The 20,285-nt window shown below is 37.3% G+C and overlaps 1 protein-coding gene and 1 long non-coding RNA gene across 7 annotated transcripts in view; one reads left to right on the plus strand and one right to left on the minus strand.

The window, feature by feature from the left end:
- Positions 1–20,285, minus strand: part of adgrl1a (adhesion G protein-coupled receptor L1a) — a 374,293-nt gene that overhangs the window by 151,796 nt on the left and 202,212 nt on the right. The window lies entirely within an intron of this gene.
- Positions 17,382–20,285, plus strand: part of LOC147846022 (uncharacterized) — an 885,319-nt gene continuing 882,415 nt past the window's right edge. The window contains exon 1 of the long non-coding RNA XR_015481254.1: positions 17,382–17,439. This is a non-coding gene — a long non-coding RNA (uncharacterized LOC147846022). The remainder of the gene's footprint in view (positions 17,440–20,285) is intronic.

A 20,285-nucleotide genomic window follows, 5' to 3' on the forward strand; every position in this document is an offset into this window, starting at 1 on the left:
TCTAAACGTAAGGTTGCCTGACATTATGCGGAGAAACAGAAAGAAACAAGATCCCGACACCAACCTCATTTATGGCAGCTCTACACATGATCATCCTCTGAATAATGCTTTGTCAGATCGCGCTGGTCTTCTGATGTAATTCACAACTAGGTTTTGATAGTGAGTCTCCTCAAGAAATAACAGCGACTCTTTACAAAAATGTTGGTGTTCGAGTAGTTTCTGTCATTTGATGTGCGTTTGACAGGATGGACTGTACCCTGGTGTTTGTTTCATACAGATTACAAAACAAAAAAAAAATGTTTTCAAGTGTGGTTGGTTTATTTAAAAGGACAGATGTCAAGCTTTATGTGGATATATTTTTTATGTCTATGAAGCAAGTATTCACTGAGATTCCAGTGTGTTTGTTTACCACAAAAACTCTCGTAAAAGCACACAGAGAAACTTTAGTCTTTGGCAGGGGTAGGCAAACTCTGTCCTGGAAGGCCGGTGTCCTGCAGACTTTTGCTCCAACACTAATCAAACACACCTGAACATGCTAATCAGTGCTTTGAGATCACTAGAAATCTAGAAGCATGTGTGTTGGATTGAAGTTGGAGCTAAACTGTGCAGGACATCGGCTCTCCAGGACCGAGTTTGCCGACCACTGGTTTACCAATAACGGGCAACTGTACTACTATACTGTACTCATTCGCCATATTGACTGTTACACTTTTCCCCATATAAAATTATACAAGTGACACATCTTGTGTATTCTATAGTCTTTTTTTTTTCTTACCAAAATGTAAAAAATGTAGGCGAAATAAAACATTTAATTTAGTTGCACATAAATGTGCAAGGCGACGTGGTGACGCAGTAGGTTGTACTGTCACCTCATAGCTAGACGGTCACTGGTTCGAGCCTAGGCCGGGTCAGCTGGCATTTCTGTGTGGAGTTTGCATGTTCTATCCGAGTTCGCATGGGTTTCCATCGGGTGCTCCGCTTTCCCACACAGGCCAAAGACTAAATTGTCCATAGTGCATGAGTGTGAATGAGTGTCCATGAATGTTTCCCAGAGATAAGCTGCAGCAGGAAGGTTCATTCCGCTGTGTCGACCCTGAATTAATAAAGGGACTAAGCTGAAAATAAAATAAATGATTGATTGAATGAATATAAGTGCAAGAGGGGTGGCATGGTGGCTCAGTGAAGTCACTAGTTCGAGTCCCGGCTGGGTCAGTTGCCTTTTCTGTGTGGAGTTTGCATATTCCTCCCATGTTAGTCTGGCTTCAAACGGTTTACCCTCTGGTTTCTCCCACAATCCAAAGACTTGCGGTATGGGTGAATTGAATGAACTAAATTGGAAAATGTTGGAAAGAAAATGAATGAATGGATGTGCAAGACACTATTCAAACCTGTAAAGAGCTTACATTAAATTGTAAAACAACCTACTCTCCCTAGAACAAAACACTGTGCTTGTAAATGTATATTCAGGTTGTACAGATGTGTGAATCATCTCTGTTGTTAATGCTGCCATTTCTAATTGTACTATTTTGCTGGTGAGCAGTCAAAAATAGATTGAACAATTTATTTAAATTAAACAAACATCACAAAACTATCATTTGTGGCGTTATTGTCCCAGGTGTTGCATTTTTGAGCTGCTATATATGATGTCATATATCATATAACACATTCTTAACAAGCTTATTTCATACCTGCCAACAATTGTCTGCGAAATTCCAGTAGACTGAGAAGGAGATTGAGCTTGGGCGCGAGTGACTGTGGACTGAATAACACAGCTGAGAACCAGGTTAGTAACTATACTGTGGTGTTAGTAAATGTACTATGGACCGGGTTTCGGGCGACCACTGCGATTGCATACTATACCAAAGTTGGCGGCCCGGAGGGACAGTTCCAAAAAACTGTCCAATCGACAGTTACAAAAAGCTAAGGACCAAGGACAGGGTGAAATTACAGGAGTTTTCCCGAAAAAAATAACAAAATGGGAGATGGGTCTGAAATACAGGATGGGCAGCAATGGCTTATTTATTTTTGTTTTTACATTTTTGGAGAAGTGCAATTTAAATATGTGGCTTTAAAAGAAAAAAAAAAAAAAAACAGAAGCATTTTAACCTGTCCAGTTATGTTAGAAATGTGTCTTAGACTACCTCCTGAAGTGCTCTGAAATAAATTTATATCCATCTCAAATGTATTTGAGGGAATTCATACCTGCTGTTTTTACCAACCATCCAGAGCTATCCAATCAAAACATAACTGCCTGAAGTGACCAAGTGTAAACAGCCACTTGTGGTCACCATGGAACTTGAACATACATAAGTGCACCATACATCACACAGCCATGTAACTGACACGCAGACTCACCACAGCAAATCAAGGGGTCAGCATGGCCATGGATGGTGTAATCTTACCATAAAATGTGTAGTTTCAAAGTTCAAACTTGTTCAGATGATTGGGAGTTTTGCTGTACGCAAACAACCTTATTATGAGCCCATTCTGGTGCGCATTCAAATAGACACACTCCCATGAGCCTACATGACACACTCACATATGAAGAGGCAAAGTGGGATTAGAGTGTGCCAGCATGTAGTCTTGTTTCCGCAGCATTTCCCGTGGAGCAAACGCATAGCTCCATACTGCTGGTCACTGATTAAACCATTACTCCAGGCTCAGCACTGCCTCACCACAGGAGGCCAATCACACAGCCAACCAATCACCCACCCACCCACATGTTCCTATAGCTTCAGAAGGCCGGTGCATCCCACACTGCACGTTTCCATCCCGCCAACTTTGCCAATCACATCATCAGTCCAATAATTTCCGCTTTTCTTTCTGCCTTTTATCTGCCCAGATCTCCAACCATAACCACCCTGTTATCTCCCAAACCCAACTACGTTTACTGGATTAATAGGCTCATTCCCTCATTTACGAGTGCATGCTGCTCCCACAGACATTATCTCCAATCGGAGGGGGAAATTGGACTGAGGGGAATAATCTTCATAATCCGAATTAAAACGGTGGAAGTCTTAAGCTAAAGGATAGAACCAATTTAGAAGAAAGTTATATTTTCGTTTTGTCTTTTTGATAGAAGCAGGTCCACAGATGATTATCAAAATGTCCTTGGGTAAGCAAAATATCTGAGAGAGAATTATCCGGAAATCTTTGTTCAGGGTCAGTTTTTGTGATGCATAATTGGAATGTGTTTGGGTTACGTATGTGTCCTGGTGGATAGTGCATATGCTCTTTATGCACTCTCAGAAATAAAGAGATGCGAGCTGTCACTGGTGTGGTACCGTTTCAAAAGGTCCACATTTGTACTTGAAGGGTCCATATCGGTACCTCAAAAGTATATATAAGTACCTACAAATTTAAAGAGTAACACCTTTGTACGTTTTAGGTACTAATATGTACCCTTGAGATATTAATATGGGCCTTTAAGGTACAAATTTGTACCTTTTGAAAAGGTACCGCCCCAGGGACAGCTCTTGTACCTTTATTTATGAGAGTGTGGGTGGGCAATATTTTTCAGATAGTACACCCAAACATGATCATGGATTTGGTCATAAACTAGGGCTTTAGGGTTTAAACATGTGTTTTAATGTGTTTCATCAATTTTTGTTTTAAGAGTAAAAAATATATATTTTTTATCCTGATTTTTAGGTGCTTAGGGGGTCCCTTATAATAAATCAAGGATAAAATATGCTACCCCCTATCAGCCCCTTAACAGATTTTGGTTTCTTGCCTCAGGGGAATGACATGCTACTGGGCACTTGAACACCAAGGTTTTCTGTAAATTATTATAAGTGAAATGAGGTACAAACAAACCATAAATACATTAGAAAAAGTGATCACTAAACATAAACAAAATCAGCCAGTAATGTTTAATCAAAAACTAGCCATAGATGGTGTATCCTGTGTTCCTGTGGGGTACCATTTGAATGTACTTATTTACCAATGTTTATTTCTCACTAATTATTCACTGTGGAACCACAGAAAGCAGTTGTTGGTGGATGTGAAGCAAAGATGGGTGCCAAATTTTTGTCTCTTGGCTTTAGGTCAGGGATACCCAAATTCGATCTTGGTGAGCCATGGTCCTGCAGGGTATAGCTCTAACCCCAATTAGACACACCTGAAAAAGCTACTCAAGCTCTAACTAGCATACTAGAAACATAAGGGCAGGTTGGCAACTAAACTCTGCGGGACACCGGCCCTCCAGGACAGAGTTTGGGCACTATCCTTTAGATGAACCATTGCATCCTGGTACTCCATATCTCCCTTTGTGTGCATCCATGACCATCAAGTGGGCTGAATCCAGATGCACATCAAACTCCTCCTTGAAGACCGCAGTCCTGCACAGGATAGTTCCTACCCTGCTTCAACACACTTACCTGAAGGTTTCAAACGAGCATGAAGAATTAGTTTAATTCTGTGTGTTTAATCAGGGTTAAAGATAAACTGTGCAGAACTGTGGCTTTATGCAAGTTTAATTCACATCTTTGAATGTAAACATAGCTGAATCTTCAAGCTGGCTGTCTGAAGGAATGAGCCTAACTGGTCATTCTTGTTCTTTACCTCTATAAACTGTTTTGACATCCACTTCCTGTGAGTAATAGTACCGTAAAGCAAACAATAAATATTATGGTGATAGCTATACATATCTGCACATTTTTATCCATAGGATAGTATTGCTTTAACAAAAGTGGTGTAACTGTGCAGTGTTGCTCTGAGGCAACAAATTAAAAACTACCATTTTAGTAGATAGATAATCAGAGCCTGCACTCTCTATAAGCGAACTAAGCAGCTGCTCAGGGCCCCGCCGCCACTAGGGGGTTCCCACAACAAGCTAGTGGTGTGAGCCGTTTCCTTGCTGACATTGTTTTCATTTGCATTTTACAAAATATCTTCATTGCTAGGGGTTTAGTACTGAAATAAATATACATTTTCACAGAAAAGAAAAAAAAAATCATAAAATTAATTAAAATTGAAATTGTTTTTATGGGTCAAGTGGTCAACAGGAGACTCGCAGTTACAGCAATTCATTACTTATTTGTGTTCTATATTCTCGCTGTTCAAGCAAAGAGCATAGAATCTCTATGAACCGACCAGTACCACAAGAATGCAAATTTGTGCACAGACACAGCCTTTGCTTCATTTTCAATATTCAATATAGGTCGCAATATACTACTGCACCATGAGAAAGAAACAAATCTAACGCTATTCTCATCATCATTTTATTGTTGGCTTTCATTGGTCACCAACTTATTATTGTACTTTTTTTTTTTTTTTTTTTTTTTTAATAAAATAAAGGGGGCTTTTGTTGGCCAAAAAATAGTTTGTTGCCAAGGACAAAGAAAGGTAGATTTGTTTTGCAGTCCTCATGCATGATCCAAATCCAGCACAAGACAAACATATGGTAAACAAACAGCAAAAATAGTAAGTACAATTCCAATAAATAATCCAAAAAGACAGTAGACCTAATAAGATACTAGTGCAAAATACAAAAACACATCTGCTTTAGTCTATGCCTTTTTTAACTGTCTAATGGCTGCTGGAAGAAAACTGCTTGATAATATTTAGTTCTATAGTTTACTGCTAAAAACCTGTGACCAGAAGATTTGTCCCAAAAAGATGCACATGAAGACACCAAATGGTTGACAGCAGACTGAAAGTTTGCATCTGCACACAAGTATGCATCCCTCCATGCCTGCAAGTAAACCATAAACAAAGCACATTTATGCACCATTTGTACAATACTTCTCACTCACCGAGAGATTTGCTTGTGCAATCTCATAATCACAATAATTTACAAATATTTAAGAAATGCAACAAAAGGTCAGCCGGCTACTTTGTTTTCTCACTTGTACTGTGTTGTTTGCTTGTTTTCATCTCTTTAGTTTTTGTTCTTGTGCCGAACAGCCAATTTTTTCACACTCTTTTATGCGTTTCTTACCTTACATAACAATTATAGCAGGAGTTTCTTGTATTAAACTGATAATATCTGATTAGAAAGACATCTAATGCAGAGTTCAGACTGCATGATTTTAACCCGATTTTGACTCGCTGACAGGTGTTGAGAAATCGCAGACAAATGCCTGAAATCACAGGCAAATCGGTGCTCGTGCACGTGAGTGACAATCACACAGTATGAACTAGCAAAGACGTGATCTAAGAGAATCGCTGATGGGTCGCTGATGCCTGTGAGATATTTGGCATGCTAAATATCTGGAGCTGTCGGTGATTCAAATCATGGCATGTGAAGCAAGTTCGAATTGAAAATAACATCGAAGATTGCCTATAGAGCCAATAATAGAGCAGCCTTCACTAGTGTGTTTGTACCTGCAGACCAGCAGGAGGTTGAGGGAAAAGTTTAAAGCGCTCCTTTTCAGTATATTTGGACCCAAGAAATGGAGGAAAACCTAGAGGAGGTTTGACAGGAGCACCCATGTCTGTTTGACGTGTCATACAGAAAGTTGAGTAGAATTGATAACTTATTTTAAACCTAGTTGAGCAAATATGTACATTTTCTACTCCATTAAAAGCTTCTTTCTTGTTATGTAGTAAATAACAAAAGACATACTACATGGTTTTGGCTGTGAGATGTAGTTTGGACTAAGTTGTCTGCAATTCTTCCTATTGTAAAGTCACGCAGTGTGAAAGCCCCTGTTGCTGATCCATCTTGCAGTGTAAACAAAGCAGCGACAAAATGCTAGCCCAGATAGTCATGCAGTGTGAAAACATCTGTGACACGACTACTTTAAAAATCATGCAGTCTGAACTCAGCATATATTACACCCAGAACCAGACTTGCAATACATTTCATTAGCATTTACACAACTACTTACATAGCTGCCGACTAGATGTCCAGAACAAACAGTTGGTTAGTCAATGAATCAGTGTTTACCAAAAGTAAATGACACATTGTGGTGTATCAACGGTTTAATTGCCAACTGGAATGTGTGTGTCTGTCGCAAGTGGAAAAATGTGGAGGAGAAATCAAAGCTTAGAATGCCGTGATAAATAGCACATGGCTGTGCAAAATCAGCCATGCTCTATATAGCCAGTGCATCAGCAATGAGTATTTCAACTGACAAAACAACACCAAATGACAGATATTTGCAAACATGTCCATTTAATTATTTATTATTTTTTTAACAATTAGAAAACAATGTATTGGAAAAGCTATATAGATAATAAAAGGTACATATGAGAAAAATCAACTTTTGGAAGCTGTTTAGACAGAACTGTGTATGTATAGTGTGTCCACAGTCTTACTGGAGTGATAGAAACACAACAAGACAATTTATTATTATTATTATTATTATTTACTGACATTAAAATAGGATCACAATCCCAGTATTTTTTATTCCCACCACAATGTGGCGTAGGAGTGCGGTTTCCCTACTCATCAAAGATTGACAGGTGCTATGTTTTCGTAATAACATGCATTCACGTGTCTACAGAACTTTTTTTTTTCAAAGAAACTGGCATTAAAAAAAATATTTCAACTTTCTGTGATTAGCTCCTCTTTAATAATTATTAATATATGTTTAAAATGTCTATAAAACAGTGCATGTTTGTAATAATATGAGTAAAATCGTTATGTAATATCTAAAAACATGCTATAATCACGACATCTGCATGGTGTCAGTAAACGCACATATGTGTGTGTGTGTGTGTGTGTGTGTACTGCAAATGGCATTTGTGTGTGACTCAGCATTTCAGAAAGGCTTGAATAGACTCTACCATAAATACATCAAATAAACCTACTTGTTATTTTTATTTAATGACATTAGTTCAGCTTAATCCGTGTATGTTTATATCACTGAAGGCTGTTTATCTGGCGTATGCATGAGAAGCAGACACATGTCCGCTTGTTAAGTGTGACGTCATGCGAAGCGGCTTCCGGGTCCAAGAGCTCTATTCAACTGAATGGGGAGACTCATGAAATGGTAATAATAAACATTTACAAAGCGATTTAATGCTTTCGAAAATCACGACCGCAGTAAAAATATCCATGCCTAATCTCCGATGGCCAGAAAGTGATAATTTTTTTTTATAAATTGTTAAATTTTTGGTATTTGTTATGCAGTTAGCCCAGAGATTGTTGTGTACACTATGACTTTATATAAAATTCACTTTAATGTGTGATAGGAATAAAACGTGATCATAAACGAATGATTTCTCCACTCAAATGAATGGCAGCTTGGACCCGGAAACAGTATTACATACGTCACAAACACTTCACCACTTAACAAGCGGATGTCAGAGTGTTGGGCGGGAGAAGCAGCTCATTTGCATTTAAAGGCACAGGCTACAAAAATAGCTATATTGTACTCAGACGCCAAAATGGGCATATTCTACATTTATAACAAATAATATATTGCATATTTTGAGCTGAAATATTGTATAAAAGGTAAAATAAGTACCCTTTATAATCCTGAAGAAAGTTAGTCATTACATGTAGCAGTTTTTTCAACATAAAAAACATGTAAAAAAAAAATAAAATAATATATATATATATATATATATATATATATATATATATATATATATATATATATATATATATATATATATATATATATATATATCAGATTTTGAACTTAAACCACTACTGTTTTTACAGTTAAATTGCATATTAATATTACAGTTAAATTATATTATATATAGTACTGTAAACATATCATATATAGTATACACTATAACATAGATTTGTACAGTGCATCTGAAAAATAGGCATAGCGCTTCACTTTTCAATTTTTTTATTTTTTTATGTTACAGCCTTATTCCAAAATATATTAAATTAATTTATTTCCTAAAAATTCTGCACCCAATACCCCATAATGACAATGTAAAAAATGTTTTTAGATCTCTCTAGAGATGTTCGATAGAATTTAGGTCTGGGCTCTGGCTGAGCCACTCAAGAACTTTTACCGAGTTGTTGTGAAGCCACTCCATTGATATTTTGGTGGTGTGTTTTGGGTCATTGTCCTGCTGGAAGATGAACCGTTGCCCCAGTTTGAGGTCAAGAGCACTCTGAAGCAGATTTTCATTCAGGATGTCTTTGTACATTGCTGCATTCTTCTTTCCCTCTATCCTGACTAGTCTTCCAGCTCCTGCTGCTGAAAAACATCCCCACAACATGATGCTGCCACCACCATGTTTCACAGTAGGGATGGTATTAGCCTGGTGATGAGCGGTGCCTGGTTTTCGCCAAACGTATTGCCTGACATTCACTCCAAAACGTTCTGATTTTAGTCTCATCAGACCAGAGAATTTTGTTTCTTATGGTCTGAGAGTTCTTCAGGTGCTTTTTGGCAAATTCCAGGCTGGGGGTGGCTTCCTTCTGGCCACTCTACCATTCAGGCCTGATTGATGGATTGCCTCACAGATGGTTGTCCTTCTGTAAGGTTCTCAACCCTGGGAGCTTATATAGACAGGTGTATGCCTTTCAAATCATGCCCAATCTACTAAATTTACCACAGGTTAACTCCAATTAAGCTGCTGAAACATCTCAAGGATGATCAGTGGAAACAGAATGTACCTGAGCTCAATTTAGAGGTTTATAGCAAAGGCTGTGAATACTGATGTACATGTGATTCTTCAGGTTTTTTTTTTTTTTTTTTTTTTAATTTTAATAATTTAGTAACAATTTATTTATTTATTTTTTTTTCACTTTGTTAATATGGGGTATTGTGTAAAGAGTTTTAAGGAAATAAATTAATTAAATCCATTTTTGAATAAGGCTGTTTCACATGACCGACTTTGTAAGTGGAAAAACTGAGTGTTTCACTTGTAAGAAAAAAGTTAAACAGAGCATCTACAGGCGGAAATAAGAGATTTTTGACCAAAACGCCTAAGAGCGCACATATGAGCGGAAATGCATTTGCTATTTAAATAGCGTGGCGCAAAACGTCAAAACGACTCTTACGCCAAGCTAAAACTACCAAACAACAATTACGTTGCGCCTTGTGCCGCATTGTGCCGGGAGTATAATAGTGCCCACAGTCTTATAAGTTCACTTTGCAATTTGTTTGTGACAAGCTGTGTCAATGCTAATAGCTCACTGTATTTACATATTGCCATAATTTCAAGCCATTCAGTCATAACAAAGCAGCATACCAAACAAATGAGAAGCAAATAAAACAAGACACAGTTTGTGGACAGAGGATTTTCCCTCCTGCTGCTGTCAGTGCCGCTAAACAAGCACATGTGATCTGCAACTAAACTACACCAGCATCGGCTAGTCTAAAAACTGTCAAGCCAGAACAACCACAGAGCAGATATGTCATAGTCTGATATGTTATTTTATCAATGAGCGCACAGTATATGTAGCTGTAGCAGATGAATCACTGGTCCCCTGGCTCCAAAGTCCTGTGACAGTCTCTGTACAAACTGGACTGCCATTCAGTCTCTCTCTTCAGGAACATGCTGTACACTCCTTTATACCGACAACTACATACTTAGAGATTTTCATTTTTGCCTGGAGCTTTTACTTACCCGCTTCAAATAGAGAATGAGATAGGATGAAATAGATGGGGATGGAAAATGAGCTAATCCAAAATCAAATAGCATTGCTGAAGAGAAGCTACAAATAGCAATGCTAGCTTATCCACATTTTTCAACAGCGTGGCAGTAGCTCGGCGGTTTCCAAAATACAGTTGCTTTAGCGAGTAGCCATTAACAAGTTATTTCCAGGGTAACGACTTGGGGAGTCACAAACGCTACATCACAGGGTTTTAAAATCATATTATATTGCACTGACAGCTTTATAACTGAGCAAACCGAGGTCAATCAAATGCACTCTCCAAAACAGTCCTGCCATAAATCGCGCTTTAGTGAGTCAGAATCCTTTTCTGTATTACACTTCATTTTGATGATGTCCTTTAGACATTCTGTTGACTACACATGTGACTTTCCTTCATTGCGTTAGTTTAATGGTTAGTGAAATGAGTTGAATTAATGAGGCATTTACTGATGATACTTTAGAGTCATGTCCTCACACAGCACAAAACACATCAGCTATACTTAGGTGTAGAAAAGAGAATGTGAGAGTGCCGGTTCAGTATATTAGGGTATTTAGGAACCCATAAGGCTTAATCTGACACTAAGGATAAACAGCTATTCTTTTACAAGAGATGCCATAGAATTTTTAATGATCACAGAGAATAAAAGACTACACTTCTTATGGCTTGTTTCCACTGGGTGGTCCCAGGGGCTCCATTGGCCGGTACGGGCCCCATGAAAGTGATAAGGTGAGTTGGGTGGTGGATGTGTCACAGACAAAAGTTAAGAGCAGGGAGGGAATGGTGTCACGGACGAAAGTGAAGACCAGGGGGCCGGTGTGTCACTGATGAAAGTGAAGTGTGGTGGTGATGGGATGGTGTGAGTGGAATGGGCCCCTTGTAGTGTCTCTTGGGGCCTCAAAATGGAGTGGGCCCATAGAATCTTTTCTAGCGGGTAAGTGGGTCAATTTGTATTTTTGAAAACACTATTGGTTGGGTTTTATGTAAGAAAGAGGGAAGTCCGTCGATTGGTCATTCATTCAACAGCACCCTCTGGTGGAATTACGCAAGAACAGCAAGTGCTAATGGCACAAGAGAAATCTGAGATCTCAAAAAGCGTACAGAGCAGCTTTTTGGTGGATTCACGAAAACAAAGACTGCAAAAAGCGTAGCTTCTGGGACAAATTTGGTGATCTCTAGAAATGTATATAGTGGTGCATTTTCTGAATGAGCCTGGGTTGAATAAGGTAGAACTAGACTCAGTGCTGAATGCCATTGGTTTACAGATAATTTTCACTTGCCCTTTATATCAACTATAGGGGAAGAGCAACACAGAAAGTGAGATTTTTATGTACACAATTAAAACATAACACAATAATAATAAAATGACAGCGCTCAGCAATAAACCATGGTCATTTTAAACTCATACAAGCTTTTTGTCATGCTAAGCCACATGCTGAAAAGCAGGAATAGTATCTGCTGTATGTTCTCCTTTGTTGTTTACAGGGCTGTTCACATGTCTTCTTGCTGTGAGGCAACAGTACTACCCACTGCGCCACTGCATCACCCTATTGTCAAATAAAACTATATATAATGTATACTACTGAATGTACCTTACTGACAAGCATGGACAGTTAATTAAATAGTACTTTAATGTAATTTATATGCCATGGCATAATGTAATTATTAAGTCACATGTCATGTATTTCAATATATATGTGATTAGACATTTACAATTGAGCTGTAATTAAGTAAATTTAAAGTAATACTGTAGTTAAGATTGATATGAATCAATACTAAATACTATGTTATACAACACATCTAAATGCATTTAAATGACAATGAATTATTACAATTTATTTTATTGTAAGCAGACCATACTTTACAATAAGGTTACATTGGCTAATGTTAGTCTTTGTATCGACCAACATAAGTATGAATAATACTTTTACATCAATTGTTAATCATATTTCAGCATTTACTGCGTTGCTAAAGTCCATATTCATGCTTGTTAACATTAGTTATTGCACTGTCAGATAACATGAACTAACAATGAATCTAACAACTATGACTAGGTCATGAACTAACTAATGAATCTCATTAGATTATAAATAGACTGTTGGGGTTAGGGTTAGTGTAAGTTGACATGACTGTGTCAACAGATATTAAGCAGATAGTCTACTAACATCAAATGAACCATCAAAATGACGTGTTACCACATTATCTAATGCAAACTTGTTGTTGTCATAAAACACAACTTAAAACTACAAAGGTTTCTGTCTATAAACCATTAACTATTTCAAGATTTGAAGTACACTAAGTGGACATTTATTGCAATTCAATGCTTCCATTTCACGAAAAGCTCCAGCAGTTCTCCTGTTTTATCTGTCATTTGACCAATGTCCTTTTATAAAACATAGCTATGCATAATCTAATTACAGATATGACAGGCTACAGTTTCACAGCAGCTTTCTCAGCATTGCCTGTAGGCCACAGCAGTGATTTTATACATGCATAATATATCCTTTCAATGCACCGCTCCTTCATTAAATATAAATAAGCTAAAGCATGGTCATTTCCTACCAAGGCCAATTGAAAATATGTGCCAAGGGCTACATATTTTGAAACCACAAAATATGTGCCCGGGGCAATCTATACTATGCAACAGTTTTTGTTTTCACAAATCCACTAGAGGCCACTTTGTACATATTTAACAATCTTAAATATGTTAATGGGGTAGGTTTTTTTTTTTCACATGTGCCATTACTCGTATATCCGCTAGAGGATGCTGTGTACATTGCTGCAAATCTTAACATCCGTCTTGCATGCGTATGTGAGAGAATATGATCAGTTTGTCGTGCAAGTTTCAGCTTGCTATAGACTGACTTACCAACCCTCATCCCTAAACCTTACTGATAGTGTTTTCAAAAATAAACTAGAAGAGAAAAAGCTGTTGGGGCAGCTTTTATAGTAAACAGTAAGCAGCATGACTTGTAAAGCCTGGTTTATACTTCTGCGTCAAGTGATTGGTGTGACCCACGGCACAAGCCTTGTGGGTAGCCGTGCATTTATACTTCTGCGCGCTGTTTCTGTTGCACTTCCGAAAACATTAGCTGGCAGTAGGTGTTTGTGGTTCTATGTGTCGAGTTTCTTCACTGGTGTTTTGTTTTTTCTGAAAACCTTTCCTTTAAGTACAAGTGGCTCAAATTTGCTGATTTTGAGGCTATAACCGGCGGATGTGCAATAGTTTTAACCATGAGTTAAACACAAAACAACCGTCTCCATTCAGAGCTCCTTCACAGGACTTCACTCTTGCTGCATTATGTTCGCTCAACTCCACTCAAAATCAAATCAAATCAAATCAAATCACTTTTATTGTCACATCGTCAGCAGCACGTGTGCTACGATGAGTGAAAAGCTTAGGTGCTGGCTCCAGACAATGCAAAATACAGACAGTGCAAATAAAATGACAGTGCAAAATTCAGACAGTGCAAAATCCAACAACATACAACAGCATACTCCCCAAAAAAATGGACAATGTAAATTTGGCAGCAATATGTACAACGAATAGGTGTACACATAGTTGTAGGCAGTATTGTTTTAAGTATGGATTGCTTAAAGTGCAGTGCATGCTACATGATGACAGTGTGCAGTGAGAGGTATGAAAGAGTTTGTGTGGGGTGTGTTAAGTTTTCATCAGCCTGATAGTCTGAGGGAAGAAACTTTCCTTCAGTCGGCTGGTGCGTGACCAGATGCTGAGGAACCTTAAGAGCTACCAAGCCGACCAATCACACAGCTTGTGCTACGCGTATGCGTTACATTGTTTGAGAAGTAAGCTCTGGCTAATGTGGCTGTGAGCCTAAAGCGGCCCAGAGGAGATAAGGCAAATGTGGCCCAGTTATCTTAAAATGATATGTGGACCACATAGACTAAAGTCACCATTATCGAGAAAAGTATTTGCTTTAGTTGGGCTCATAGCCCTGAACCTCTTAATAAAAATTTTCTTTCGGGTAACATTTAAGAACTTTGCATGAAAAAGTTTGTTAAATACAGCAAGCAAATTGAAGTAAGACACAACCTGTGATGAAATAATATAATTCACTGATGGTTACCGTTGTTTAATCCATTATTATAAGTAATAGGCCATATCTGGGCCAGGATAAAAGCAAACTGTGGCCCAGAATAGGGTCAGTTCTATTTCATTTGGTTGAATTCTGGCTAATACATGGTAATGATTTAGCTTATTTGTGGCCCAGATCTGACAAACAGGATTTGTCACAGGACCTCCCAAATGTCATCATTCCATGTGCTATGTGGGCCGGATGTAAGTGTCTGGTGTGGGCCGGATTTGAGCCACATGAATTGTGCTAGCTGGATGTTGTATAGCTTGGTATTTTTAACTTCGGCCCACGGCTCTCGATGATATTTGTTTTTTGGCCAAAAAAAACTACAAAAATGTTCTGCTATATATCCATATTTCCCCCTGTTGAATGAAATTTCCAGCACATTTTTTCTACTCCCCGTGCTTTTTTTTGCAACTAAAGTGGAAAAATCAGGGACGAGGAATGAAGACGTGTAAGTGCAGGGCAGCTGGTGTGAAGAAACTAGGGCTGGTGTTGCCGTAATAGGAGCTGTATACTAATTCCCGAACAGTGGAGAAGAGTGATTGGATTTGACTCATTATCCAAATGCAGTAATTAAAGCCTGGGGGAGGTTTAGAGAGAAGAGTATAGAGGCCGTGCCCTCAGTCCGCGCACACACACTCACGCATAAACACTGACCGACACAGACAGGCAAGGACACAGACAGAGGTAGACAGGACAGGCCAAACGCAAATGGGGTGAGACAGTTGAAAGGAAGGGTGGAATGAACTCAGCAGGGGAAACAAAATGCAGACACTGGTATGCAGTCTTGTAGATGGTAAAATATAGCATTGATTGGCTCATTAAAGGTCCACAGGGTGCCTGCACTATTCCAAGAGCTTCACAATTACTCAAGAGCCAATAGAAAACGAGGAGAAAATAAAGAGAAGCACAATTCCATCTGTATCTATTGCGTGGATCTAAACAATGGTGACTGAGATTAAGAGACATGCTGGATTGAATTAAAATACACTATTGTAAAATCTGTTGGGCTTTGGAGTACCTTCATGTCTGATAGAGCAGAAAGTGGTGATGGTTTTACTTTTGTTTGCTTACATTGTTAAAAAAAAATGTCTGATTTGATTAGATGCAGCAATAAAAACTGTTCACTTCAGAAGTTGTAGTGATGCTATCGCTTTCCCAAAATAATATAAAACAAGTTGCTTACAACATTTTTAAATAAAAGTGTATATTGAATCGAACCAAATATCACATTTCTTGTCAACATCGCACAACCCTAATGCATAAAACTCTTTGAAATGTACTTTTTTGGTAATGTTTGTTACATATGACTGTGAAAGTTAGAGCCTTGAAAATAAACCATTGCATTTGGAGTTAAAATTTCTTAAAACTGCTGAACCAGTAGAGGTTTTTTTTTTTTTTTCAATTGCTTCAATAAAAAATCCACCTAGACACAAATATTACTAAACAAAGAAAATAAATAGGGACCATTTTTGAATTTGATATACTTTGTGCTCAAAAAAAAAAATATCCAAAGTAAGCAAGCAAGTACTGTAGGTACACAAAAACAATGAGCCCTATTATACACCCTGCGCAATAAGATGCAAGACGTGTCTGCCCCCGTTTGAACCAATGTGTTGCTATTTTCAAAAGAATGCAACCTTAATTTTTCAGTTTTTTCACCACATTGTTTAAATAGCAAATCCATTTGCTCCACTTTTTGGACTCATGGTTATTTTGGTCTAGAAGAGAGGTGTGTTAAGGCACATTGTTGGCGCATTGCTATTTTGAGGAACTAAAATAGACTGATCAATACACCAGCTAAAAGCAGGTCTAAAGTCCAGTGCAAAGTGCGTTAGTTGTGCGCCTCAATTAGACATTGCTTAAAACATGCAGCAATACACAAATATCCTTACATTCATTCATTAATTTTCTTGTCGGCTTAGTCCCTTTATTAATCTGGGGTCGCCACAGCGGAATGAACCGTTAACTTATCCAGCAAGTTTTTACGCAGCGGATGCCCTTCCAGCCGCAACCCATTTCTAGGAAACATCCACTCACACATACACACACACTCTTACACTATGGACAATTTAGCCTACCCGATTCACCTGTTCCACATGTCTTTGGACTGTGGGGGATATCGGAGCACTCGGAGGAAACCCACGCAAATGCAGGGAGAACATGCAAACCCCACACAGAAACGCCAACTGAGCCGAGGCTCGAACCAGGAGTCCAGCGACCTTCTTGCTGTGAGGCGACAGCACTACTTTCTGTGCCACTGCTTCGCCCCAATATCTTTACAAATGGAAAAAAAATAAATAAATAAATAAATGAATAAATAAATAAATACATAAATAAATAAATAAATAAATAAATAAATAAATAAATAAATAAATAAATTTAGGATTCAAATAAACAATTCAAATGTTTTAAAAATAATAACAATGTTATTATTAGTAGTAGTATTATTTATTACAGGGGAGGCCAACCCTGTTCCTGGAGAGCCACCTTCCTGCAGATTTCAGTTGCTACCCATATATACCCAAGGAGATTCCTAAAATAAGTGAGCTGCACTTTAAGTAGAAGTTTCCCAGAAAGAGCAAGTACATCACTGTCACTTTTAAAACTTGTGTATAAATGGCTAGACAGGGGAAAAAAAAAAAAAAAAACATATAGAATCTTATCAATTACTTTATAATTGTTTAATCTAGTTATTTAAATAATTTAGTTATTAATAGTTATTTATATAAATTGTAAAGAAACATTTAGGGTGACACAGTCAATGATGATAATTATTTTATTTCAAGTCTGTAAGACTTTTTTGAGTTAATATTTAGGTTATTTACTAAAATATGTCATTTAAATCATTCATGAAGCTGAATGGAGTAAATGGTCTGTATAAAAAAGGTCAAAAATAAACCTGTGTAAACAATCTAGCTTTTATAAACAGATTATTGAACAAAAATTAAATAATAGAAATATTTGTAGTCTTTTGTGATCCAGGGTCACAAATAGTGTAAATGTGTTCGTTCGTTTAAAAACGCTTAACCCTAAAAATAAATCCACACAGAAATGAGAAATAGACATAATAAAAATGTCTTCTAATTAAGCGTAATACATCAGCGCTCACCTACACGCATCAGTCATTTGTCACGAGTCACACACGCTGTGATCTATGACAAGGAGCGATTCTCACTAAATTATTCATATCCCGGTGAACTCCTAAAGCTGTACAAAAAAAAAATAAAAAATCCAAGTCAATCAACTGAATTGACTTTAAAATACCTGATTATCAGAGCTGCCAATCAATTAATGAAGCATTGACTGATTACACAATTAGGAGCTTTAATATTGAGAAGCAGGGATAAAAATACTGCAGGGCGAACTGGTCGAGTGCGGATGCCATCAGCTTTTTCCTTTCTCTTTCTCTGCATCTCCAGGCGCCACTTAATCGCTCAGTTGCTCATTAGCACACAGCTCAAGCTCTGGAAACCAGCACCATTAAGAGCCGGAATGGCTGCCGCGCCAGCACTACAGTGATGCGAGCAGTTCAAAACAGGAGGCCAGTGCCTGTATGTCAGCAAGTTTGGCCTCGCTAAAATTAGTTGTATGTGACCAAACAATTCTAATTAGTCCAGTTCTTGCAAGTCTGAATAAAACATTTGTGCGTATAATGTATTACTTAAAGTCGAGCATTCTGTAACAAACTACTCCACATAACTGGCTCACGGTTTATTTTAAAGGGGTAGTTCAAACCCACACAAAAAAGGAAATTCTGCCATCATTTATTCAACATCCATTTGTTCCAAACCTGTTTGTCTTTCTTTCTTCTGTTGAAGACAAAATAATATATTTTGAAGGATGTGGATTTTAAAATCTGGTTGCAATTGACTTTCATGGTAAAGTAGTAGTTTATTTTCAGGTTCATCTTACTATGGGTGTCAATGACTATCCTTTCTCAACATTCTTCAAAATATATTCAAATAAAAGTTTGGAACTACTTTAGGGTGCATAAATAGTGAGTAATTTTTCATTTTCGGGTAAACTCTTCCTTTAAGTGGCCTTAAATTCTGTATGCTTTTATGCATGCACTATTTTGTTAATAATCTTTAGGGCTGCTACTAATGACTAACGACTTTATAATAAACACTAATATATATATATATATATATATATATATATATATATATATATATATATATATATATATATATATATATATATATATATATATATGGCTGATTGGCTGATTGGCTGATAGGCGTACAGTATTCTGCAATAACAGCACTCCTACAGCCTCGTTGTGTATTACTCTGCCCACATAGAGTGACAACAGATCAATAAACTAAGTATCGTTTGACAAATATTGCAGCTGTTGGACAACATAATGTACTTATAACGCTTTATTAGACAAGAATGTAGTTGTTTAGATTGCATCTATGCAGTTGATTTATAAGGATAGCGTCTATAATAATTATTCATTATTTCAGAGATTCAGAGTGTTGGCAGCCATCCAACTGTCATTGAGCAGAGCAAAGATGTTCTGCCACAAGATGGTGACAGATTCTACATAATAAATCCTTAAAGGGAGAAAAACTCAACGTTTTTTCAGCGTAAGTTTCAAATTACAACTAAACATATCATTACAGGACAAGAAAATGACATTCTAAGTCTCTCTTTTGTGTGTTTGCTTTGCTCTGGCTTTTTCTGGGTTAATTATTGGTTAATTATTTATTCACTTATATTGAAATCCGATTAATAACAGAGAAATACTCGCAAATGTTCAGCATCACATCCTTAAATGTGAGCAAAAATCGCCTGATTTGTCATCACTTTAGACATTACACTAGAGAATCATTCAAATATAGCTTTTGTAAAGTGCAAGTGATGTTTGTGAATGAGCAATTGTATTTGCTTTTCTGATGGCAGCTGCAGATGTGAATTAAAAGCAGATGAAGGTAGTTCGTTGTATAAAAGTGTTTTTGAGACTCTGTGTTTGATTTTTTTGTTCATATACACAGAGATTCATTCATTTATTAATTTTCTTTTTGGCTTATAAATCTGGGGTGGCCACAACAGAATGAACAGCCAACTAATGCAGCATATGTTTTACGCGGCAAATGCCCTTTCAGCTGCAACTCCTTACTGGGAAACATCCATTCACACACATAGACTATGGCCAATTTTAGATTACTCGATTCACCTATACCACATGTCTTTGGACTTATGGAGGAAACCCATGCGAACATGGGGAGAACATGCAAATTCAACACCGAAATGCTACCTACTGCACCACCACAGTATATAACTAGTCAGAATTATTGGCCCTCCCTGAATTATTGGCCCTGTTAATGTTTTTCCCCAATTTCTGTTTAGGAGAGATTTATTTTACACTTCTATACAGCTAAAAAAGTGACATTTAAAGGCTTAACTAGGTTAATTAGGTTAATTAGGCAGGTTAGGGTAATTGGGCAAGTCACTGTGTAACAATAGTTTGTTCTGTAGACCAACAAAAAAATTTGGGGCTGAATAATTTCGACCTTAAAATGGTGTTTAAAAAATTAACTGATTTTACTCTAGCCGAAATAAAACAAATATATATATATATATATATATATATATATATATATATATATATATATATATATATATATATATATATACTGAAATTAAAATAAATTAA

The sequence above is a fragment of the Danio rerio genome, chromosome 3, assembly GCF_052040795.2.
Source record: "Danio rerio strain M-AB ecotype USA chromosome 3, GRCz13ab, whole genome shotgun sequence".
Taxonomy (NCBI): domain Eukaryota; kingdom Metazoa; phylum Chordata; class Actinopteri; order Cypriniformes; family Danionidae; genus Danio; species Danio rerio.